This window comes from Meriones unguiculatus, chromosome 8, assembly GCF_030254825.1.
Source record: "Meriones unguiculatus strain TT.TT164.6M chromosome 8, Bangor_MerUng_6.1, whole genome shotgun sequence".
In the NCBI taxonomy this organism is placed as follows: Eukaryota; Metazoa; Chordata; class Mammalia; order Rodentia; family Muridae; genus Meriones; species Meriones unguiculatus.
The window spans coordinates 42828871-42854758 of record NC_083356.1 but is presented as its reverse complement, the minus strand read 5'-3'; the positions used below and the strand labels follow the sequence as shown (position 1 = coordinate 42854758).

The 25888-nt window shown below is 46.7% G+C and overlaps 1 protein-coding gene across 2 annotated transcripts in view; it reads left to right on the top strand.

Annotated features, from left to right (window-relative positions):
• The window catches only part of Zhx2 (zinc fingers and homeoboxes 2), a 148827-nt gene that overhangs the window by 66280 nt on the left and 56659 nt on the right, over positions 1-25888 (top strand). For both annotated transcript variants that reach the window (XM_060389405.1, XM_021645256.2), the window contains exon 2: positions 6272-6345. The gene's annotated coding sequence lies outside the window, so the exon portion shown is untranslated. The remainder of the gene's footprint in view (positions 1-6271; positions 6346-25888) is intronic.

Below are 25888 nucleotides of genomic sequence, written 5' to 3'. Positions count from 1 at the left end.
TCATTTGGGGTCTGGGGATCTCAGCTCTGGTCCCCTTGCTTTCTAGAGAAATACTTCAACTATGGGGTCATCTCTCCAGATAACACTTGGCTTCTTGCATAAGGGCAAGGGATGGGACTCAGATCCTTAAGCTTGCATGGCAGGCATCTTAGCAACTGATCTATCTCCCCAGCTCCAGGGGAAATATTTTCAGACAAGTGCAAGCCATCTCTAGAATAGAATTCAGTTCTCCTAAATGTTCAAGATGTCAAGCTGCTCTCATGAATTTCAGGGTCATTCTTACCTTAGTCACAGCTCTCCTCTAGGGCATATTAGTTGAAGAAGACACGAGTTGGTGGGAGAAATTGCACAGCATTCCAGAAACTCCAGGCCCAGAGGCAAGGTTGAAGAGACAGCTACGGGGGAAGATGGAAGGATTCAGTCAGGCCTAAACTCTAACTCGACTTCTAATTCTGAGTAGTTTAGCTAATCTCTCTCAGACTCGACTTGCCCTCCGTAAGATGGGTACATTAGAATGAGTAGAGAAGAGAGAGAAGCTAGGCCTTGCCTTGGCAGGTGGAATTGAAGGCTGGTGTTACTGACTGAGGTGAGCTATGAACCTGCAGCAGGCGATTGTGACCACACTTCCAGCTTGGGGGATGATAACCAAGCTGAGGCTCCACTGAGAAGGTGCATAGCTTTCTCCCTTCTTCGACTCCCTCGCCTGGTTCTAGTCCACGTTGGGTCCAGCCAGAGCCCAGGGCTCTCTGCTCTGTGCCGTCCTTCTCCATGTGATGCTTTTGCCTTAGGGTATCGTGAACATGTTTATCAATCAGGGTTTCTTACTGCCTGAGTACATTTTTGCTGAATGAACATGGACTGAGCTACGTTAGAGGAAGCCACCCTAGCAGAGAGGGTGTCACTCTTCTAGAAAGCTTTAAAGTAGCCCTTATCTTTAAAGTGTCAAACAGCATGACAAGGTTAGACCAGTCCCAAAGGCAAAATGGGGAGCCATATGAGAAAAATTCTGTCTGTATATTTTTTTTTCTCAGTAGCATTTTGCTCCAAAGAGCCAATGTGGCTGGGGTTATGGGCCAGGAAGGCAGGAAATGTGCATATTTGGAAATCTGTAGACACTACAGAGCCTTTCATTCATTCATAGTCTCCTGATGAGCTCCGCCATTCATACACAGAGCTGAGGACTCCACTGGACATACACTGAAGCGGTCACCACCATTGCCATCCAGCAGCCTTCCCACACTTGGAGGAGGCGGTGGGCTGTGTACTTAAGCTCTCAAAACAGTAGGAAAGAAAGAAGTGATCACTGACGATGAAGGAGCCAGTGACTTCTGTCTCAAGCACTGAACCAAGCCTTGCCTGGTCAGCGCCAATGTCTAACTAACTAGAACAGCAGTTTTCTACCAGTGGGTTGCAACCCCTTTGGCAAACCTTTATCTCCAGAAATATTTACATTACAACCCATAACAGTAGCAAAATTATAGTTATGAAGTAGCAACAAAAACAGTTTTGTGGTTGGGGGGGGGGGTGGTCACCAGAACATGAGGAGCTGTATTAAAGGGCCACAGCATTAGGAAGGCTGAGAGCCACTGATCCAGAAGGGAGAGCTGTGTTCTTGGATAAACCAGAGCACAGAACTGATTCTGTGGGCCTCTCCAGCTCTGAGAGTCCCTGCCGGCAGGGGTCCAGCCAAATCACCATGCTGCTCCGTGCTCAAGTGGCTGCCTACTCGATTGCGAATAACAACAGGTACTGTCGACAACAAGGGGAGAAAGCACATTGCTTACGCAGCTCTGCTCAATACCCCCATCGGACTTCAGGGTGAGATGGTAGTAATTAGGGTAGAAGGAGGGCAGAATGGTCAAGAGAGTGGCCTAGGGCAGGCAAGCCATAGGGCTGCCCAGAGCATAGGGCATCAGTGAGCCAGAACACAGTGTGACAAGCCAGGGTGAGGAGAAGAGTGCAGGTGCCCACGGTAGGAGTGTGACTTTTATCCAGAGACGCTGGAGGAGTCTTAGGGCTGTTCCCACCTTGTACTACCTCAACATGCTGGGACTTCCTCACCGTCCATTGTTTGCCTTTCTCCCCTTTTATACTATTTCTTAACAGTAGGAACTAGGGGTAGCTGGAGAGGCGACTTAGCTATTAAGAGTTCTTGCTTCTCTTCCTTAAGAGTTCAGTTCCCAGCACCCATGTTAGGTGGCATTTACTCATAGACGACAGACAGACAGACAGACACACACACACACACACACACACACAAATTATTTTTTAAGAAAAAAATAATTTTTTAATTTTCATTTTACCAGTGTCTATCTGAGGCTGAGTGTGGAGTCAGGTATATACAGGTATCCAAAATGTTCACTGGCCAAGTAAAATGTTCAGCATTTAACATTGCATGTTCCATATTTAATAGCACCATGAACTACACATTTAAGTCATATGTATGTATTAGTGCCGGTAGCGTAACTTCCACAGTGCAGGCAGTTCTATATATCAATAAAATGAGGTGTGCATTAGAGAGCATCCTGCATTCTCAAAGCCTAGAAACCTGGAGCTGTGGAAGACAACACCACTCACAACACATGCCAGTCTATAGTGAACCATAGCTCAGGTGAGAATAACATAGCTCCAGTAAGCAGCAGTTAATATGGAGATATACATTTTAAAATGAACAGCAGGGGGGCTGAAGAGATGGCTCGGCGGTTAAGAGCACTGGCTGCTCTTCTGGAGGTCCTGACTTCAATTCCCAGCAACCACATGGTGGCTCACAACCATCTGTAATGGGATCTGATGCCCTCTTCTGGTGCGCATGAAAACAGAGCACTTATATACATAAAATAAACAAATCTTTAAAAATATAAAATTAAATTTAAAACAAAGAAAAAATACAACAGTAACTATAACCTGAATCACCAAAAGATGATGTTTTGAAAACAAAAAGGATGGTGTGTGTAGAATGACTTCATTCTCCATGAATATGTGTGTTTGGGTTTTTAAGACAAGATCTACTACTGTGTAGCCCAGGCTAGCCTAAAACACACAGTGGTCTTCCCAGCTCACCCTTCTAAGTGCTGTTACAAGCATGAGCCACTACACACTGCTCAAAGTGGGACATCCGTGTCACACACCTCATCTTGGAAGACGGGGTAGAATGAGGAAAAACCAGAGGGAGTGGAAGTCTGCAGCAAAAATAGTATTTGCAGTCACATTACCATTGCACACGTGAACTCACAGTAGCCATGACCTCATGCACAAGACCAGCATAAGATAAGATAAAACCAGCTAGAATCTTAGCATGGATGGGGGACAAGCTCACATATATGGAGATAAGGGCAACTGTTGGCTGCTGGGGAAAAGTCAATGTTCTTCAGGGATGCAGGACCTTAAGAAGTGACCCATAATCCAATAGATGGTCCCCTTCTCATGCACCAGTAGTAAGTGTACTCACTGACTATAAAAAAAAGAAAAAGGCACATGAAGTTGGGTGAAGAAAGTAATAGGGGTAGTGCAGGTGGTATAGGAGGAAAGGAATGAGGGATGGGCTTGCTCAAAACATATTATATGTAGGTATAGAATTCTCAAACAATTTTCTATAAAAGGTGGAAGTTGAGGGAAGGTGGTTAGAGAAGGATTGGGACTGGGGAAGGTCAGGAACCTGAAGGAAGGAGCTGATGCAGAGGCCATGGAGGGGTGCTGCTTACTGGCTTGCTTCCCATGGCTTGCTCAGCCTGCTTTCATATAGAACCCAGGATCTCCATCCCAGGGATGGCATCACCCACCATGGATTGGGCCCTCCTCCATTTATCACTAATTGAGAAAATGCCTTACAGTTGGATGACATGAAGGCTTTTCCTCAACTGAGGCTTCTTCCTCTCATATTAAACCAGCCAGTACAGTATGGCTGCCTGTGTGCCTTAGAAGAAGATGTTAATACCCAGGGAGGGTCCTGAAACCAGTCCCTCATGAATGATGTGCCTAACTTTAAATCAAGGATGCCAACTGGCTACTTGATAATGAGAAGGTAACAGTTGTGAACCCTGTGTGGATTGTGGGCTATCTTTGCCTTCATCCATGAATCCCGTGAGAATCCCTCTTATAATGAGTCTGGAATAAAAACATGGAATATGATGTCACTAATCAAGAACTTAAAAAAAAACTATGTAGAACATCTCTTCCCCCATTCCTTCACTCACAGAACCCCACAGAAGAGGGAGAGTAGGGTTGTAGGAGCCAGAGGAGTCGAGGACACTGCAAGAACATGACCCACAGAATTTACTAAGCAGGGCTCATAGGGGCTCACAGAACTAAAGCAGCAGTCATGAAGTCTGCATTGCTCTTTGCTAGGTCCTCTGCATATACGCTTCTGTTGTTTAGCTTGATGTTCTTGTGGGACTCTAACAGTGGGGATGGGAGGAGTCTCTGACTCTTGCCTGCTCTTGGGATCCTTTTCCTCTTGCTGGGTTGCCTCGTCCAGCCTTGATATGAGGATTTGTGTCTAGTCTTACAGCATCTTATTATGCTTTATTCAGTTGTTATCCCTAAGAAGCCTGCTTTTTTCTGGAGGGAAACAGAAGAGCAGTGGATTTGGGGGAGAGGGGAGGTAGGTGCCAGGGGACTAAGAGGAGTGTGAGGAGTGGAGGCTGCAGTCAGGATGTACTATAGGAGCAGAGAATAAATAAACTGTGTGTGACCTCCCTTCCCCCACAATGGCTTGCTAGATGCCTCTGGTCATATACCTAGACTTGGAATCACAGAAGAGCAACCCTCACTTGCTTAAAATAGCACTTCCCAGTGTCACTGCCTGGTCTCCTTGGGGGAGGGGAGGGCTCTTCTCTTAGATAGGTCATTCTGCAGGTGAGAGATCTAAATTCCTTGGAATCAGAATCAATTAGACACTGTGATTCCACACAGACGTTTTTGTTCCCCTGAGGGGAATGGTCCAAGACCTGGGAATTTTGACATACCTGAGAAGGGGATTCCTCCCTCTGTATTCATGCCCCCCCCCAATCTCAGAGTGTTCTGCAGTACCATTCCTGGCCTGAGATCACTCACAACTAAGTGTGGCCTGCCTGGCCCTCACACTCGTGCTTGACTTTCCCTGCAGATACTGCGGTAGAAAGGAATGCAGTTCTCAGAAAGAAATGGAAATAGCTTGGATCCACTCTACCCCTCACGAGCTCACTTGCCATGCAGCCAGTGGACAGCCTCACTGGCCCATTTCCTCACTGGGGACGGTCAGACGCTTCTTTCCATGACTGAGAGAACAAGAAAGCACAGTTTGCAGCTTGTGCCCAGGAGTCACCTGTGACTCTCGTTAAAATGCAGGTTCTGAATCCACTGCTCTGAGCCTGTCTTCCCAGCAAGGCTCATGTGGTGTGATTTCGCTCTTTGCTATTCAAAGGAACACTTCCCAGCAGCAAGAATCCTACTCCGATGTGTCAAGAGCAAGCACAGGGCGTGAGGTAAAGGCTCGGTAAACACTGACTGCAAACCCAATAATTCTCTTCACCAGGGTCAAAAGGTGTCCCTGTGAGAACAGAGACTCTGCAGTTCACCTGAGCGTTCATAGGGAAACAAGAAAAAACAAACAAAGACATTTGGTTTTGAGGGTCCTAGACCACAGCCATAAGCAACCTCATTTGTGCTCACAAGGTGCCCTACTAGCTGGCTGCAAAGCCCTAGGGCACAGGCCTCAGCTCACTGTGCTGGGAACACGTCGGCAGCACTGGGCACACGCCCTGTTCTGCCAGCTGCGGCTCTCCAAAGGGAACTTTCAAAGCACAAAGGGTGTGTTTGGCAGGAGTCTCTCCATACGCTTTGGGGCCTTTTGCTTTAAGGACTGCATTATCTTCTCTGCTTGAGGTCAGAGCACTGAGCTCCCCGCTTTACTGGTGCCATGAAGAGGCCCTGCACAGCCCACTGCTGGTCACAGGCAGTGAGGACCCTGGGTGAAGTTAGAGAAGCCCAAACCTCTTCCACACCCAATCCATCTGCCTTTTGTTTCACTCTCCCAAAAACTCTTCTTTGCCACAAACTGCTGACTCATCCAGGGTTGGGGGCTTCCCCCCCCCCCCGCCTTCTTTCTCTGGCTCAGAATTGTCACAAAGCCTAGAGATTGTGAAGTTGCTTTGATGAGCACCTGGGTCCTTATAGGGGTTCATTTTTTTACCCTCCCACCTCCATCCCAGTTTCCCAGTGGCTCATTCGTGCTGGGAAAGACAGGTACCCAGTTGCTTCTGCCCTGCTTCTCACCAGTTCCTCTTCTTTGCAGGCCTCCATGCACTGGCTGCTCTGGGACTCCCACTGCTGGATTCCCAGGATGTAAGCAACATGCGACAGACACTGGTAAGTGATACTGTATTTGGCCATGGTCACACATGGCCCAGGTTGATATCAAGAAAGGTATTGCTGCATGAGAAAAGCTACCCCGAAACTATGTTTCCAGCCATGGGCACCTGGACATGGTGCAGAGCCGAGCTTCCAGGTGTAAGCCTCTGAGAATCTGCTGGCTTCATGCCAGGGCTTCCCTAGAAGCCAGAAGCCTGCAGGTGGCTGGCTCTCCCCTCTCTGCACAGATGATAGCAACTCAGACTTCCAGGCCAGGGGCATGTTTTTAGAGTCGTGTTCAGAGAGTGTACTGCCTGGCTTAGCCAGTAGGCAAAGCCACCCTTGCACAGCCCTGGTAAGCTCTGGTAAGAGCAGGGTCATGAGGGGAGGGAGGTTTCATGTTGTTGATGCCTTGGCCTAATCAAAACTCCCTGACAGATATACACAAATGTGGTGAAAAAAACTTAGGTCGACAGTGAGTTCCTGTCAGTGGCAGAATTCAAGGAGAGGCGGAACAAACGTCCATGGAAAATATTCAAGAGAGAAGCAGTGTTTTTCACCCTCTTTCTGTTATAATCTAGAACCTCTCAGGGGCAGGATGTGGGAAGAGGGAGAGGGCTGAGGAGAAGACTGGAGGAGGGCATCAGCATCAACTCAGCACTTCGGGTGGCCCTTGCAGAGGCTACTGAGGGAGAGGACCTTGGGTCTCTCCTGTGCCCCAGTGTCACCAGCTGATGTCACGCAGCCCACGTGCACATCTGTGATCCCAAACACCCGGTGCACATGATAGCATGGTGGAAGGCTTTCTGGAGGATATCTCAGCAGCGCCCTGCCATAGCAGAGCCACCCAAAGAACATCCTGCCAGGCCCACCATCAGAGAATTTAGCCCACAGTCCTGACTGCACAGAGTGGAAGGAAAGGCTTGGAAGCATGTAAAGGGGGGTGTGGAAGGACACCTACCCTCTGGTTCCCAGATCCCACAGGAGGCATAAGTGGGTAAGGCCCAAGCAGGTAAATGCCAGAGATGTGAAGTGGGCGTTACCCAGAATCACGGGTCCTTTGGCAGGGGCAAGATTTATCCCTCACACTCAGGTGACCAAACCCCTACCTGATGGAAAGGAGAAAAACTGGGCTGCAGACCCAAATGAGGACATCAGGTAGGAGTGAGATCCAAGGTGTGGGGCAGACTATGAGTGGCCCACTGCTCTGCCCTCAGGGTAGTGTTGGGGTGCATTCCCCAGAGGGCAAAGCGCCATGGGGCCCAGGGGTGGAGCTCGTCGTGGAAACTGCTGGCCTGGATGAAAAGAAAGTTTGACAGGTGGTTGGCTGTGTGTTCATCTGAGTCCTGGACTATTTGAAGGCAGAAAGGGGAGAGGAAGGAAAGGGAAAGCAAAGGGAGAAGGCTGGGCAGTGACGACGAGTCATGACCCATAACATCCCTAAGAGTCTTCAAGCTGAACTGTGAGGACAACCGTGTCCTTGCATGCCAGGCCCTGACACATAGTAGGTGCTCAGAAAATGATGATCAAGTAGAGTGGTAAAGAGGGAATTTAAGGAAAGAGTGTCTGTGCTGAGAGGCAGGGGCCCTAGTGTAGACTGCAAGGCTCAAACTCTGAATCTCCACCAGCCTTCTGGCCTTGGGCAAGTTGCTGGCCTCTCGGTGCTTCAGTCTCTTCATCTGATAAATGGGGCAGGGATCAACCTTACCATGTGGTCATAAGGATTCAGTGGTATAAAGCTGCCTGTCCCTGTGCCAGGACGGAGCAGGGATCTCATCACCGTCACCTCATTCAGGGGGTCGTGTGGGCCAAAGGTAAAGCAGGAGCTGTAGTCAGCAGCTCTGCCGTAGCTGTGTGACGGAACCGGGATGTGGTCACTTGCTTTTCGTTCATTCTCCAACATGGAGAAGCTGTGAGTGATCTGCTGGGTGTTCATCTTTCTCGCTGGCTTCTTCTGTGGTCCTTCCTGTCTCTGATCCTGCTCCAAAGTCAGTTATCAGCTGCAGGCCCCAGGGAGCATGGTGAGGCTCAGTGTCCAATTCCCACTCCCTATTACCATCCAGGAGTCTTGATTGGGTTCATTTTCTCTGCCAGTTGAAGAATTAAAAGGCAGGGGGAATACCTTGAGTGTATCAGGTAACAGCCAAGGAAATCTCAAACAGAATCATCCAATAAAGGCTTTAATAGGGGTGAGGGGAGGGGCCACACAGAGAAAATGACAAAGGAGGCACTCAAAGGGCAGAAATTAGTCTTTCTTTGAGGGCTGGGCATTTAAGGGTCTTTGAGAGGGACTTCTCCTTCCTCTCTCGCTCCTCTCTCTCTGTTTCTCTCCTCTCTTCTCCCTCTCTCTCTTCTCTTTCTCTCACTCTCTCTCTCTCTCTCTCTCACTCTCTCTCTCCCTCTTCCCCCTCCCCTCTCTCTCTCTCTCTGGATACACTCAACCCACTTTTTTTTAGGTATAAAGATCTCCTTTTACTTTGCTTTCCTTTCTTCTGTATTTCCTCCTAAGGCGGTATGGCAGAGGCCAGCAATGTAAAAAATGATTATTCTATGGAAATTGTGTATTAGTCCATTTTCAGTTGCTATAACAAAAAAAAAAAAAACTGAGTCTGGATAGTATATAAAGAAAAGAGGTTTGTTTAGCTCACAGTTTTAGATACTAGAAGTCCAAGATCAAGCTCCCTAACCCATTTTGTCTCATGGTGGGTGGCAGAAGCATGTGTGGAAGAGACATATGGCAAAACAGAAGAGAGAGACAAAAGAGTCAGGCTTACTCTTATCATGTCACCTTGCTAGAACTTTAGAGGCCCTGAGAGAACCTCATTAATCTCTCCAAAGGGGGGCACTCCCAATGACCTAATCACCTTCCATTAAGCTACACCTGTTATTATTATTAGTAGTAGTATTACAATTTAGTCACTTGTATCCCATCTGTAGACCCCTCCCTCATCTCTTCTTGATCCCCCCCTCCCTCCCTCTCCCCCCCCATGTTCCTCCCTTGGTCCACTGATAGGGGAGGTTCTCCTCCCCTACTATCAGACCGACCGTAGCCTACCAGGTCTCATCAGGACTGTCTGAATCCTCTTTCTCTGCGACCTAGTCAGGAGACCTTACCAGGGGGAGGTGCTCAAAGAGCAGGCAACTGAGAGTTCATGCCAGAGACTGCCCCTGTTCCCCTTACTGCAAAATCTCTGTGGACACTGAGCTGCCCGTGGGCTACATCTGAGCAGAGCATCTAGTTTCTCTCCATGCTTGGTCCTTTGTTGATTCATCAGTCTCTGTAGCCCCGCCTGGGACCAGATTTGTTTTGGCTCTGTTGGCCTCCTTGTTGAGCTTCTGTCCCCTCCATGTCTTTCCATCTCCCCTTCTTCCATAAGATTTGCTGCACTCTGCCCTGGCTATGAGTCTCAGCATCTGAGTGAGGTATCCCAGAAGCAGAAAGACACACATGGTATATACTCACTTATAAGTAAATATTAGCCATATAATATAGGATAAACATACTAAAACCTATTGTCCTAAAGAAGCTAAACAAGGAGGACCCTAGGGAAGATGCTTAATCCTCATTCAGAAGGGCAAACAGGATAGACATCAGAAGCAAGAAAAGATAAGGAACAAGACAGGAGTCTACCACAGAGGGCCTCTGAAAGACTGTACCCAGCAGGGTATCAAAGCAGATGCTAATCTACACCTCTTAAAAGTCTTGCCCTGTCAGCATACCACCCTAGTAAATGACTGTTTGGTGGATACCCTCGCATACCAGAGGATGGTGTATAACCACCATCTGGCCCCTTCCAAGAAGAACATACCAACCTCAGAAAAAGCCTGGGCGGTAACCAGGACCCCTGGGCTCTTTCATCTATGAATGCACCATGAAATCGCCCTTCAGCGTTATCTTCAGTGACCTTTGCAGACAGAGCTGTGCTGCCCATAGCAGTAGCGGGCCAGCAGCAGTAAATTGGGTGGCTGGGATTTGAAGGGCATTATCTGTAATCTCTCACCTGTCCTCAGACATAAAGCCAGCACAGCTGTGGTCCTCTAATTTGGGGGAGCAGCTCACTCCTCGCAGTACACAGGGCTAGGATTTGACCCCTGCAGCCTGGCCCTAAGCTTCTTTACTTTGCCTCTCTGTTGCTGCCGCTAGCTCTCCCTGTGTGGAAAAGAAGTCATGCTTCCCACCCCCTGATTTACTTTCCTGGTTCTTTTCCTCCAACTTTCTGGCAAAACACCTTCCCACTGTAAAAGGGCAAATGAAAAACAGATCTGTCGGAAGCAGCTCTGACATATACAGCTAGTGTTCATATTCCAGCATTCATTTATTTGTCTGTCCGTCCGTCCATCCATCCATCCATCCATCCATCCAACAAGCACAGCTCAGCCCCAGGACCTCAAGAGAGCCTGTATCTTTTGCACTGGCAACTGCAAACTCAAGGTTCCTGGATCCTCGAGACTCGTTGTCACCAGATAACTCAAAGGGATGTTCACTGCGTAGTGCAAAGCACTTGATTAATATGCTGCAATTTGGGCAGCACGAGGCTGTTCCAGCATCCCCCACCCACCCAACTCTGTTACCATGACGACATTACTTTAACAAACAGCTCTTTAATATTTAATGAAAATTACAATCCGACAGGCGGGTAGAACAACTGCGCTACAGAGGGCATGGAGGGGTCCATGAGGACAACTTTGCACAAAGCCATCAGTCCCCTGGTCCCTGTATGCTGCTTGTCACCAGAAAAATGCTGGTGCTCTGGGGCCAGGAGTCAGTGTGATGCCAGACATGGGTTATGCATAGCAATTGAAGGTTGTCACTTTTTTAAAAAATGTAGGATGTCACAACGGCTCCATGAGGACAGAGTAGCGTGATAGGATTATTAAATACTGCTTTCTCCACCAAGCTGCCGAAAGCGACACCCCCCCACCAGCTCCTCTGAGGCTGCTGGGAGCCTTGTCTGCTTCCTGTGCCTTGAGTCAAGCTGAATTGTGTGACAGCACGTGCAGAGCCCAGACTGCACACGCCAGGCTGAGAGGCAGCCTGTGCCTCCTCATCAAGGCGCCATCTGTCCGACCCAGTTGATTCTGTAGCAGCAGGTGCTAGGTTTAGGCGATCCAGACCCCTGCCTTAAAGGGGCATGGCAAGAGAGAAAGGACCACCCTCTGGGCATCCCCGTCACTGCATTAATCTGTGTGCCAGGCACTGCACTAGGCTCTTGAAAGCAAACACTCATTAGCCTCCAGATCCACAATGAGAAAAATGGATGAATAAGTAAAGTGGAGAGAGGAATGTGGTGGTCTCATAGCTGTATGTTCTTGAGCGATCTGTTTAAATTATCTTTACCTTAGTTTTCTCATCCACAAATTGGGAATATAGCACTATCTTCATTCAGAGTTGCCATGAGGTTCAAAGTGCAATAAATACATGAGAAGACCTGGGGGGGAGGGACATTTAAAACAGTGGGACATGCCAAGCATGAGGTAAATGGTAGCTAGGACTTCTCTTCCCATATTACCAAGTTACCATTATAGCAACTAACATGTACCAAATGCTTACTCTACTTCAGCCCCAAGGCTGAGTTGGAGTAATCCGATCTCATTAAAATTTCACAGGCAAGTCTGTAAGACTCTATCATCACCATTGTGCTCACTTTGCAAATGAGGAAACGGAGGTGACGTGGAGTTCCAGGACCTCCAGATGAGGTCTTGAGAACTGCCACAGATACCATGGAAGCCATGCATGTCCACAGATAGGGCGGGACTCAAGCGTGGAGGAGCGGCTGCTGCAGCAGGAGACATGAGCTGCATTTAAAGGAGGAAGCAAGGTCTGGCTCCGCTGCTGAAGAGGCAGATTCTCAGCACCAGCAGGAAGCCTGTCGTAAACAAATAGACCTGTTTATTTAGAGTATACATTGGATTTTTATTAAAATAAGTGATTGGGAGACAGAAGGGAAGGCAGAAAACTTGTAGTTTTCTATTTTCTCCTCTCAGGATTTCACTGAGGGAAACACCGCTCAAGAATGTCTGTATGAGCAGACTGTGTGTGTGTGTGTGTGTGTGTGTGTGTGTGTGTGTGTGTGTAAAATAACTGCTCCTGCTACTTGCGTCCCAGAGCAAAGAAACAAGCAGAGAAAGGAAAGTTCAAATTGTGCAGCAAAACACAGGCAAAATAATAAAGGTATAGAACTCTCCAATTTTTAAAATCCCTTCTCTGGCTGTTTTAGTTATTTAATAGCATGGTAGTGCTTTGTAACAACCAACCCCAAAAGCCTTACTGGGAGACAGCAGGACATGTTCCATCAGCTCCCAGAGATCTGAGGGGTGCAATCGAAGGCCTCTTTGGACACAAACACACACACAGAGACACTGCCCACACAGACATTCTTACGGTGTTTCACTCAAGATGGATTCCATATTTGAGGTCAGCTTAGGGGTTGGAGGACTTGGCTGTCCATGTCATTGAACATTGACTGTGTGCGGCTTGACCTAGGATAATCTCAACCAGGATGACAGATGACAAAGCTGTATATGTCGTCCCCCTGAACAGGCATGACCTCATGGCATGTGACAGTAGAGTGTGGGTACAGACAGAAAGTGCCCGGACTTGTAGGAGTTTTAGTTTAGATCACTAACCAACATCCACCCTCCCGAAGTCAGTCACAAAGCAGAGCCACAGTGATAGAGCGCCCCTGAGGTGTGTCACAGAGCAGGGTTCAGAGACGGGTAGTGACGGAGCTATTACCCAATCCCCAGGGTGGCCACTGCACTTTCAGAGAGAAGAGCTCAAGGCTCAGGCCAGTATGTGGCTTCTAGAGGTCCCATTGTGGTAGGGCTGGGGTGTGGGCACAAGTCCGTCCAAAGCTGCTGTATTTTCCAACTTCTGCTCAGTGGTAAGACACCCAGAAAAGGAACTAAAATCTAGTTGCTTTTGTCCCTTTGAAATGAGAGACCTGGCTGCCCCTAAGGAAGAGCATGACTTGTGGGAACCGTGCCGTAGAAACCATGCCACAGCTCTGGAAGCAAACAAACCCCAGTGCCTTCTGTCGTCTGATTATCAAACAGTGGGAATCCAAGCTAGGAAGTCCCCGTGCACCTCCAAGAAACTACCGGAAGGGGAGACATTCCTGAGCACAATGTGAATACTCTGAGCCAGAGTGACTCTGGTGATTGCTCATCTTCATTGTCAAGTTGTAAAAAAAAAAAAAAAAAACCTGTACAGAGAGGAAAACTGAGGCCAGGGAAGTTAGGATTTGGTAACCGAACCCTACAAAAGGCAAACCTGACACTAATTGGCACACGTTTGTATCCCAATAGTTACTGTGCATTTGGCCTAAGCATCTTACCACTTCTCTGTGTCCATTTGCTCCTCTGTAGAGCAGGGTGACCATGTTTACATCTGAGAGCCCAGTGAGAATTCAGTGAGCCAATCCACAGCAAGCAGTAGCGCCTGGGTAAACCTGGGAAACAGCACTGGCCCGGCATTGTTGCTGCACACAAACTAGAATGAAACAGTTTGACAAATGCCATCTGTGGCATGGGGTGGAACCATCCAAGGCATATCATCCTACAAGAAGATGAGGAGTTCTTTTGGATGGGTCCCTTGTCCAAGAATGAGTGAGAGGCAGTGTAGAGACTAGAAACCAGCACTCCCTACCCTGACTTCTGAGAAGGGGCTCTGTCCCAGCCTAGGTCACTCATCTGCCACTTTGTGATTCTCCCTGTTTAAAAAGTCTTTGTACTCCTGGGTCCAGTGGACACCCACACCTCCTCATTTAAGCTCCTAAATGAAAACAAGCTGTGTACAGAGCTATATTAGCCATGCAAGAAGGATGCAGTGTGTGTGTAAGAACAAACACTTCATTAAGCCCTAGATTTAATTAAACCAATCTTCTTCCCTGCTCCCATGTCCCACTTGAAATAGAGAGCTGTTTTAAGTCTAGTCCCTAACTCTTAACCACAAGTTCTGATTTTAGTGGTCTCAAATCAGACTCTACATTAATAGCTCACTGTCTCGAATCTGTCCCTAAGGCAGCCTCTTCGCCCATGTGATTAATTTTGTCTTTCTCTGGCCATGTTTGAGACATAAGCTTTGCGCTATGTTCTTTCATGTTGTGGGCTGTTGTTCCCTTAAAGGGAGAGCTGGACACAATAGCCTTTCCTCATCATTCTACATGTTCGTACAAACATGAACGCACAGAGCAAACGCTATATGTTTTTGCGAACCCCATGACCATTGTGTCCATGGCATTTGGCCATCCAAGAATCGTTAGTTCCTTTGGAAAGTTTTATTTCTTTGTTTCTGTAGTTGATAATGACCTGCACAAAAATTGACACTGATGAAACAAACACATTAAAAAAAAATTGTCCATAGGTCCCTAGAATGTCTTTTTCTTCCCCAGTTGCAGGGATAGTAGTCATGCCATTATTTTCTAATCACTATTTCTGCCCAAGGTACAGACCCTTCTGTCTCCCTCTGGACATGAGTGGGGGATGCGTTAGTTACTTCTGTGTTGCTGTTATTGAACACCATTACTACGGCAATTAACAGAAGAAAGAATTGATTGAGACTTACCGTTCCAGAGGGTTAGCGTCCATGATGGCAGGAAAGCATGGCAGCAAGCTGTAAACATGGTGGATGAAGGATAAAGCCAAATGGTCACACCCTCAACCACAAGCATGAAGATAGAGAATGTGAACTGGAAGTGACAAGGTAGCTTGAACTCTCAAAGCCCATCTCCAGCGACATGCTTTCTTCAACAAAGCCACACCTTCTAAAACTTTCTAAAGAGTGCCACCAACTGGGAATAAAGGGTTCAAACATAGGAGCCTATGGAGGACATTCTCATTCAGACCACTAGAAAGGCTCTCCCTACTCAAGGCCCAACCAAGCATAATTCTTAAAATGCAGACCGAAGGCAGATATGATGGCTTATACCTGTCATCTCAGCATTCAAGAGAGTGAGGCAAGAGGTCTGCCGTGAGTTTGAAGGCAGCCTGGGCAAGTTCTAGGCCAGCTGAACCACAAAGTAAACTTGTATCTCAAAACACCAATAAATGAATAACAAATATAGTCCAATCACATCCTTCCCAGAATCTGTAACCATCTCTACCTTTGTACTATGCGTGGTTTGACTTCTGAGACTCCTTCCTGAGCCTTGAAAGGTCTTACTACCAACGCTCCCTGCTTCTTTTCCAACCTCATTTTCAACCACACCCCTTTCCACACCCTAGAAGACAACCCCACTGCCTCCTGTTTCTCAGCTGTCCCAAGCCCGGGCCCTTGACGGAATTATGACCTTACTGCTGTCCCCATGTGGGTCCATTGTCCCAGCTTAGATTCCTTCAGAACAAGAGGCTGACAAAAAGCTCATAACTCCGTATGATGGCTAAGAAAGGGGCGGGAGGAAAAGCTGTGTAGTCCCAGGCAAAAACAAGAGTAAGGGAAAGGGAAGTGTTTGGGGAGAGTGCAGCAACTGTGAATGTGGTGTTCAGCCACACCATCCCTACGTGACGAAGTCCCTTGTTACCATCACACACTGGAGTATTTGGAGTGGCCATGTGGAGCATAGTTGGTTATGCAATAATTCAGGGTGCGTGTCCCCCCCCAAGGCACCATGTCACAAAACTGCACATGAAAAGTCACAGGGCTATGGGGAAGAGGTGGTTAGGAACACAGCGCTGTGAACAGGAAACCCAGGCAACTGTGACAGTAGCATAGTTTTGCAGGTCACCTGTGGTTTAGAGATAGACAAGTAGGGCAAGGAGCATGACACCTTGCTTTGCAGAAAGGCCCACTTGCTTTAACTGGTGACCAAAATGGCACCTTATAAATGTCTGTGACGTGGCAGAAAGACAGTGAAATTGGACAGAGTTATAGTGTAAGCTGCAGATTCTGTAAGTGTTAACCCATTGGGTAAACTGAGGCAGCTGGCATATTTCTGAGGTATGCATGTATTTCGTTGTTATCTTAGATGGCCACCTTCCCTGTGTGACTAATCTCAGGAAGTAGTGACATCACCGTATCCTGTACACTAAAAAGGGAAGGAGACATTGTAAGGACTCCGGGTCAGTTTTGTATGTTTCCTGTGTTTCAGTTGGACAGCTTTCTCTGAGTTCGCCTACTGTTTCTCTCTGCTGAAACTGGACACAAGCAAAAGTTCAACTCACACAGGCATAACTGCCCTCTATCAGTCACATTGGAATGCTTTGTTTTCAAGCATTATAGCAGAACTGACTTGCTAAGTCTCAGAAGTTGTCACCGAGAGTGGAAGGAATGAGGAATTCAGCAGCTCTTCCTTCTCTTATCTTGCATGGGTCAGAGTTCCTCTACCAGCAATACCTCCTCTTTGCAGTGACAGTCCTGGAGAAGTCAGGGCCCCAGGTTCTGGTCAATGAAAGCCAAGCAAAGAAACTGAAGCAAATCCCTTATCACAGGAGTCATATTGTTCATGGTAGCCTGGTCCTCATGGGAATGGAAGGGATGCAGAAAACTAGTGGTATCAAGACTGAAGAGTGTAAGAAGGTCATAGGGACCTAGGTGACATTTGCACTGGTTCCTGACCCACCTTTCCTGATCCTTACATGTCTAGCCTCTTGCAGAATCAAGTGCCATGAACAAAGTGGAAGCGACATGCAAAATTCACACGCATGTGACATACGTGGGAAGCCATTGGCACCAAGGAGACATGATCTGATATGTATTTTTATTTTTTGTTGTGTGTGTGACGTGTTCATGGAAATGTATATGAGTATAGGCCCACATACTGTGGCACACACGTGGCTTTCAGAGGACCACCTTGGGTAGCAGCCTTTGCTTCTCACATTGTTTGAGGTAGGGTCTCATTTTTGTTGCTCACCATTGCATACAACAGGCTAGATGGTCCAAGAGCTTCTGAGGAGTCTTTTGGCTTGCCTTCCCTCCCTCATATAACACCGGGGTCACAGGCACACGCTACCGTGCCTGCTTTACAAGGGCTCTGGGAATCCAAGCTTAGGTTCTTATATGTGCACAGCAAATGCTTTTACCCACTGAGCTCTCATCCTGGTGCCCGGCTTACTTTCTTTTTTTTTTAATATCGCTCCAAAACAATGTGAAACTGGACTGTTGGTGAGCTTGAGTCAAAGCAGGAGACCAGAAATGAGGCAGTGGCAACTGGGCCAGGATCATAAGTGTGGGGCAGCTGGTCAGACACATTGAAGAAGGGGTCGTTACGGAGTTAAAGTCATCAAGAGCAACAGGTAGATACGTGAGGGAGAGGAAAGAGCAGGTATTAGCCTGTCGTGACCCTACTGCTGAGACCTTTCTTGCTCCGAGGAAAGTTACTGGCCTATGGCCAGTAGATTGGCTTGACCCTGTTTTCAGAATGATGTTTGGCAAACTACTAAAAAGTAAACTCATCAGTATGCCAGATCCGTCATCTCTAGAAGCAGCCAGAGGTTGGACTGCATAGTGACAGCGTTTGGTCGGAGTCAAAGCACACACACCCAGCAAGAATGAAACGTAGGAGATGTGGAGAACTGCCAGGCCCTCCTGGCTATCCTACAGAGACAAGAGGACTCGGGTGGCATTGAAAGTCCTCATCACACCTACAGAAATTAATTGAAACATGATCCTCAGTGTCTAGAAGAGTAGCTGAGGGAGTAGACCCCTGCCCGGAAACCAGCTGTCAATGGCTGGAGACATTCTTGGATTGTCACAAGATATTATTTGCAAGCTCTACAACACCTGTCTAACACACACAGCCCCACTCAGTTAAGAGTTTCCTAGCCCCCAATGGCAGTCCTGCTAAGGTCAAGAAGCCCTGATTTCAAAGTGTGATGACACATGAGCACACACACACACACACACACACACACACACAACTCTTTTGAAGGGCTCTGAGCACTGTAGGCATAACTATCAGCTAGGGCTTCAACCCATGCCGTGGTGCTCTCTGCATCCAGGGTAGGTTCAACCCTCATAGATACACTGGAAGTGCAGCTTCCTACTGACTACAAGCCCAGCCACCAGGCAGCAATGATAAGTCACCACGGCTCTCACGCGGGACAACATAGAGTAGCCTTAGGTGCCTAGTGCTTGATGGTAAAAGGCTGTGCAAGGGGGAAAATGGTGTAATTATACTGTAATCTCAAAAAATAAAATAAACAAAATGATGTAAGCCATTTAATAAATAACTAAAAATGTTTCACACCAGATAACTCCTACTATGTAGTATTCTGGTCCAAGCAAACTACGGAGGCAGAAGGTCAGAAACCAAGGGAAGAGATGAACAGGTAGAGGACAGGACTTTAGGGCTGGGTTCTGTATGACACTGTAATGGACACAGTGGCTGTGAATTTGTCCAAACTCAAGACAATAACCAGCACAGGAGGAGCTCTGGTGCGGCCACGGGTGGCAGTTGGCAGCAGTGTGTCACGGCCGGTTTCTCAGTTGTAATTAACTCGCTGCACTGGGAGGAGAAGGGGAAGAGCTACTGAGAGCCTTCCATGCTTTCTGTCTAGCTTCACTGTAAACTCCAATCTGCTCTAAACATCCGTTTGTTAAAAGCACTCAGAGCCCCAGGTACTAGTGCAACCTACCATCCCAGCAGTGGTCAAGAGATGGAAGGAGCATCTTCAACAAGGCCAGCCTTAGCTACATAGGGAGTTCGAGGCTAGCCCAGGCTACCTGAGAGTCTGCCTAAAAATCAAATACAAGTTTAAATGATAGTGTTGAGATAACTGTTACTTTTCATCCTAAGATGGAAGGTTGTCTCCTAATTCCAAAGGAGCAAACACATTGTTGATTCTGCCCTTCACAGTGGGCAGAATATCCCAAAAGAAGGAGGAGGGGACTGCCCCACCTACAGAGCATTTACTCAGGTCCAAGCTGAGAAATATCAGAAACTTATGCGTCAAGTCTCCACTGCTGCTCTAGGAGAGAGTCGCCATTATAAGACAAGGAAGTGGAGAGTCAGAGAGACGTTAAGTCACATGACCAGAGTCAGAAGCATCACAGGAATGATTTGAGCCAGATCAAATGTTGGGCCAGTGTACCTGACACTATGCTCTGCTACTGTGTGTGTGTGAGAGAGAGAGAGAAAGAGAGAGAGAGAGAGACAGAGAGACAGAGAGACAGAGAGAGAAATGGAGTAGTGATTATTTAGTATAAGTGGACAGAAAGAAGAAAGAAGTAGAATTGAAAAACATGCAAGTGAGCTGTCTACTTATACAATGTGTATGTGTCTCTGTGTGTTGTGTGGTATTGTGTAGGTTGACCAATGAATGAAAGGGACAGAGAAAAAGGAGGTTCTTGAAGGCAGCAAGTAGAAGAAGGCAATGTCATGAGCCACTAGGTTGGGCCTTGGGCTGAGAGACCCTTCCTCGCTGGCCCTGTTGAGTCTGAGTCTCTTTGTGCGGGTGTTGCCATCTTGCCTTGGATGCCCACCAGGGATCATCATGGGACGGTATTCCGTGGCCTGAGTTGAGCAGTGTTCCCCTCTGGCTCCACTCCGCATCGGAAGCATACTGACCCCTTAAGTGGTCCTACATAACTTGCCTTCTCCAGGTTGTTCAAGGACTCTAAGCCCTACAGGGAGTGGTTCAAGAGGGCAGCTGCTCTCCATTCCCCTCTGGAGAATCTTTTGCTCTGATGACCAGCAGGGCCATCCATCCTTAAGTGGGGAGGGAAGGGCAGGCTCCAGTTTCACAGACAGAACCTGTGTGTGGTGGTTCCAGAAAGACCTTTTGTGCCATAGATGCTAAAATAAACTGCCCAGAACCAGTGTCTCCTAGAGGCCTCTGATCAGATCCCTATGGACCACCTCCATATCTAAACAGTATCCTCGCACTGGTCCCACTATTTTTCACAACAAAGTGATTGCCTGCTGCAGAGGGGAGGCAGCCACCCACCCCACCCTCATCCTACCCGACTCCCCCCAGCTTTAGCAACTTTCCCAATCCTGCCTTACCTTGTTGATACCCTCCACCCACTCACAAAGATAGCCAGGCCAGGACGTGGCCTTGCCGCAACAGCTTCTATTCCCCTGTGTCCAGTACAGTCCCTGACAGAGAACACGTTTTAGAGAGAGTTTGAGTCTTACTACATAGCATCAGAAACAGTCTCGACCCGAGGGCAGGAAGTTGGCACATTTTTTTTTTCCTGTCCATTTCAGAATTTTCAGTGATAGCATCTTTCAATTCTCATATTGTTTTTCAATCGCCACAATTGATTCCCCTTACCCTTGTCCCCAGGGTCGTCTCCAGTCAACTGTATTAAATTACAATTACTGTTGACGTGGGTGTTCCCTCTAGCTCTCTCCCTTCCTTTGAAGGTGGCAGCAGACTGAAGGGCCTAATCCTGTCACAGAGGAGGTGGGAGCTCATCAAGAGCATTTGCAATTAAATTAGGTGACACTTCTACCAACGGAGAAAGGCTCCTTGAGGAAGGGACCCCAGCGGGGTGATGCCCACTTGCAGGGAGCTGGCTTTTGTGCAGAAGGGCTGCGGGAGCTCAGACTCCATGGCACAGGAAAAGGATTGACCACTGGGATTGTTTCCAATGTAATTGGCTTTGTATATCTCAAGTTTGAGCAATCGATTTCTATAAGCTCGCTCGTTTACAGTTGGAATTCATAAACAAATCTGTGCACTCTCGCCCTGCAGCGCCCTGTTTGCTTTCTGTTCTCTTGCTCTTTTCACTAATGCTTAGACTCCCGTGTCACGTGTACAGACCCGACAGTTCACCCTGGCTGCGGATGCTGCCTTAAGACACAACGGCAGGGAGACAGAGATGCCGGCCCTGCCCTAAAGGTACCCGTAATGGAGGAACCAAGCAGTTCTGATACTGTGTGATTAGGCCCTGGCTGGGATCAAAACAGAAAGAAGGGATGTTCTGCAATTTGACTGTCAGAACCATCTTAAAAATCTCCTGTTGGATTCCGACATCCCCAGCCAAGCCAGACCCTTCCCTCGGAATGAGCTTTACAAACTTTCAATTGGCTTACTCATAGTTGTTTTTTTTTTCCCTCCCCTGCAATCAATGATTCATCAGCCTGCAATTCCTTAGGATTACTATTATTGTCAGTAATAGCCCAGCCGGGCATTCCATCTCCAAGAGCCCTTCTGTAGTGACAGGAGAACCCATGGTGGGGTCAGAGGCGGATGGTTTGCCTTGCTGGGGCTTCTACCTTAAAGGTAGAAGACTCAGAGGGGAAGGCAAGACAACCTGCCAGGCTAGATCCAATGTCCTAAGTCCCACAGGTCACCCTAGAACCTTTTGATGGCTCCTTGCTATAACTTTATTTTTTTTAAGATTTAAATATTTCTTTTTCATTAGAGAACAGGTATAATAATTTTTTTTCTGCTTTAATATTTTAACAGAATGATTTTTATTAATTCTTTGAGAATTTCATATAATGCATTTTGATCATATCTATCCCCCTCTTCTCCCAGGTGCATTCCCTACCTCCCTATCTGCCCCCAACTTTGGGTATGGGACCATCCAATGGAAATTGCTAGACCTACCAGGGGCCATACCCTTAAAGAAAACTGACCCTTCCTCCCTCAACAACCCTCAGTATTTCTTCAGTTTAGAGTAAAGGCTCTTGAACTCCTCCCCACTCCACTCTAGAATGTTGACTGGCTTGATGTCATGCAGATCTTGTGCAAGCCACCACATGGATGCAAGCCGCCCTGTAATGTCCAGGAGAATTTGTTTTGGTCTAGTCTTCTCTGACCTCTAACAGTCTTCTTCCATGATGGTCCAGGAGACTTACAGGGTTTAGGGAGGTAATATAGATGTCTTATCTGTGGCTGGGCACTCCACTGACACTTAGCCTCTGCACTTTGATCAGCTGTGCAACTACCCACTGCACAAAGAAATTTCCCAAACTCATAGGAATAAAGATAAAAATTTAGAAGGCAGATCGATATTTCTGTTTAGCAACATAATAGCAGTAGGTTCACTGATGGGGCCTGTGAGCTCCCCAACCATAGGTTCTTGGCCATATTTATAGTGCCAGACATGTGTTCCCTCTTGGTGAGTGAGTTTTAAATCCAAGCAGAAAGCATTTGGTTACTCCTAGAACATTTGTGCCACTATTGCACCAAAAGATTTGTGGTTCACAAAGATCACAGATAGGTAAGACTGTTGATGACCTCTTTCCCTCAGCAGCCTTCGTAATCCCTTCCAGTACTATAAAAGCTAGCAGCAAAGATGCTTGGTCACTAGCAACTTGATTTCTCCATGTCCTGTGACCAAAATATGTCATATCTTTAGCAATACGGTCTTGCCACTAAGTTTAAGTAGGTAACCAAGTATGATAATAATAGCCAGTTTTCTTTTGGGTTCTCTACAAGAACAGTATGTACTCTTAACTGTTGAGCCATATGTGCCCCTGACCTTATTTTTTTAAAGACCCTGATTCATTTAAAGGCATGTACTCTCCCCAGAATTACTTTATTCCTTTTTGGTTTCCTCTTGGGATAAAAAAAGGAGGAAGGGCATTACAAGACCTTTTTCATAAGATTCTTGAGAAGGTACAACAGAATAAGACATGTAAAGGTATATAGCACAACAATGAGGGTCCTGTTGTCTCAGAATCTGCAGGGGATTGATCCCAAGGATCCAGCAGGTAACACATCCTTGAATGCTGACATTCCATATGCAAAACGTGTAATGTTTGCTTATAACCTATGCTGATCCCCCCTTTTCAATCATCTCCACATTACTTGGGGTACCTCATGCAATATAAATACTAGGTAAATATTTGTAGCACGTTGGTTAGAGGCAAATGATGAGGAAAACCCCTTCACTCAGAATAGATGTATATCTTCTTTGTATGTATATATATGCAGTACACGTGTGTGTATGAATACACATGTATTTGCTACTGAATGTACATGTGTGTGAACAGCCATGAAGAGGCCAGAAAGCAACTTCAAGTGTAATTCCCCAGGCACAGCGGACCTTGGTGTTTTAATCAGGGTCTCTCACTAACGTGGAGCTCACCAAAGAGGCTACATTGGTGGCCAGTGAGCTACCGAGATTATTTATCTGTACTTCTCCTATGCTGGGATTGCAAAGCTTGCCACCACCTCCACTTTTTTTTTACATGAATTCTGAGGATTGGATTCAGGCCCTCATGCTTGCAAGGTAGCACTTTACTGACGGAGCCATCTCCTCAACCCCCAAGTACAATATTTCTTTGAATAGTTTTGGTCCATAAATAGTTGGCTCTGTGGCTCCCACAGATCCCGAGGGCCATCCGTAATTGGCATTTGGGGCATGAGTCTATGTTACGCATTGTGTATACAGTAGCTTATTCAGTCACTACAGAAACACAACGAGGTGATTCGTTTTCCATTGTTGTTCATCTGTTTATTCTGTAAAGTACTGGTTTAGGCCAGTCAGGTGGCTCAGTGGGTAAAAAGTCTTGCCATAAGCCTGACAACCTGAGTTCAACCACTGGAACTCACATGGTGAAAGAAAAGAGCCCATTCCTGAAAGCTGTCCCCTGACTTCTACACATTATGGCGCACAGGCAGCCACACTCACACACATGCATCATCTTCATGAACACAATAATAATAATAAATAGATAAATAAGTATTTATTGAGCATCTTCTGTTGTACCAAATAGTGTACAATAGGTTGAAGCTCCAGCCATGAACAAAACAGACAAGTTTCCTGCTGACACGGACCTCATGTCCGTTTTACAATCCAGGATGCCAGAATTCAGAGACGGTACATCACTTGGTCACCCTTTTTTCCCTGAAGCCAGTCTACTCAGCTGTTCTCACTGATTCCTTGGATCATAACAGCAAGGAGATATGGTGGGAGTTTTGCTATAGTCTAGAACCTACATAACCCCATCTTGGTATTGCTTAGACATGATTATGTGGCCTTCGAGAAGTAGGCAATATCAGATACAGGCTCTATTTATATGGATCATTAGGTGTGTATGACCCAAGGGAGGTTTTACCCCTCAGAGTCTTAATTTCCATAGCTGTGAAATGGAGTATGAATACAACAGTCAAATGTTATGATCTACTTCAAGATGACCAGGCTAAAGGGAATGTCCTTGAGAATATAGGTCAGTGCAGGTGATGTGTTTGAAGAGCAGCCCGAACTATTTCCAGTACTGGACAGTGGAACACCTTTATCCTAGTTTTCTTTAACTATCAACTTGACATAGCCTAAACTCACCTGAGAAAGGGGTCTCAAGGGAGGGACTGCCCAGATCAGATTGGCCTGTGGGCATGTCTGTTGCAGGGGGAGGGTATCTTACTGTTAATTGACATAGGAGGACCCAGCCCACTGTGGACAGCACCATTCCCTGGTCAGATGTTGCTGGATTATATAAGAAAAGTAGCTAAGCATGGGTCTGTGAGCAAGCCAGCAAGCAGAATTCCACCATGGTTTCTGATTCAAGTTTCTGACTGAGTTCCTGCACTGACTTCTCTCAATGATGGACTATAAGCTGAAATAAACCTTTCCTTCCCCTAAGCTGCTTTTATTCATTGTTTTATGACAGCAACAGAGATGAAACTAGATCCCTTGGAGACAGAACAGATGGTGGTTAAGAAACATGGTCAGAGTTCTGGCTCCCCTCTTACCAGCAATGCTACCAATCTCCCTGTGTCTCAGTTTTGTTACCAATTAAGCAGAAAGAATAACTTCCCCACCTCTTTCATCTGGTTGATGGATCTAAGTGATCTTGTGAAGTAGCAGTAACCCACCATGTGTCCACGCTTCAAGCTCTGTGGCTTTGTTCTTCTCTGAAGAGTTTAACAGAAAGTCTTTTAGTTCTAAGACATCTGTGATGATAGCATTTCTTATTCGAAAAACTCAAGTCTAATTGTTTCTGGAAAACATCATAATCCATTCTTTGGTTTTGGATTTATCCCTTTCAGCCTGGAAAGTTTTTGTTTTGACTGTCTCTTTTGTTTTGTAAATGTGGCATTTGGAAATGTAATGGAGCAATTGAATTTCCATTTTCTGAAGTAGATTGTCAAAGGACCAGGAACAGGCAAGACAAAGTTGGGATCCCAAGATGTTGCCTCACACATGATGTGATTTGTTTCCCACACAAAGAACAGAGAGTTTGTTTTTCCATAAGCCAGTCTGTGGCAAAGCCCTTGTCTCATACTGGGTCAACTCAGTGTAATCAAGTGGCTGGCTGTGGTCCAAGAAGATGACCCATCTAGACACAGAGACAGATTCCCAATCTGTGTCCAGACAGTGTTACCCTTCCTAAATGTCGTAGCCCAGATCACTGGAGGGGCTCATTTTGTCGTCAACCTTTTGGACAGTGATATTCAACCTGAAAATTCAGTTTTGTGGAAGAAAGCATGGTAGGCATTCATCTTTAAGTAATAGAATGTTGCCTGGAGAGTCCATTGGAGACCAGCACTGTTCACTGAGATCTCCATTCATGAGGCACACCGTCCTGAGTGCTCCCTTTATATTTTGGCCAGAAACTTATCTTTGAGATGAGGAAGGCTAATCTCATAGAAGTGAAGTGAGTTGCCTACGACCACACAGCTGTGATGCATGACATTATTAAAGAAATCCTTTTTATTCCAA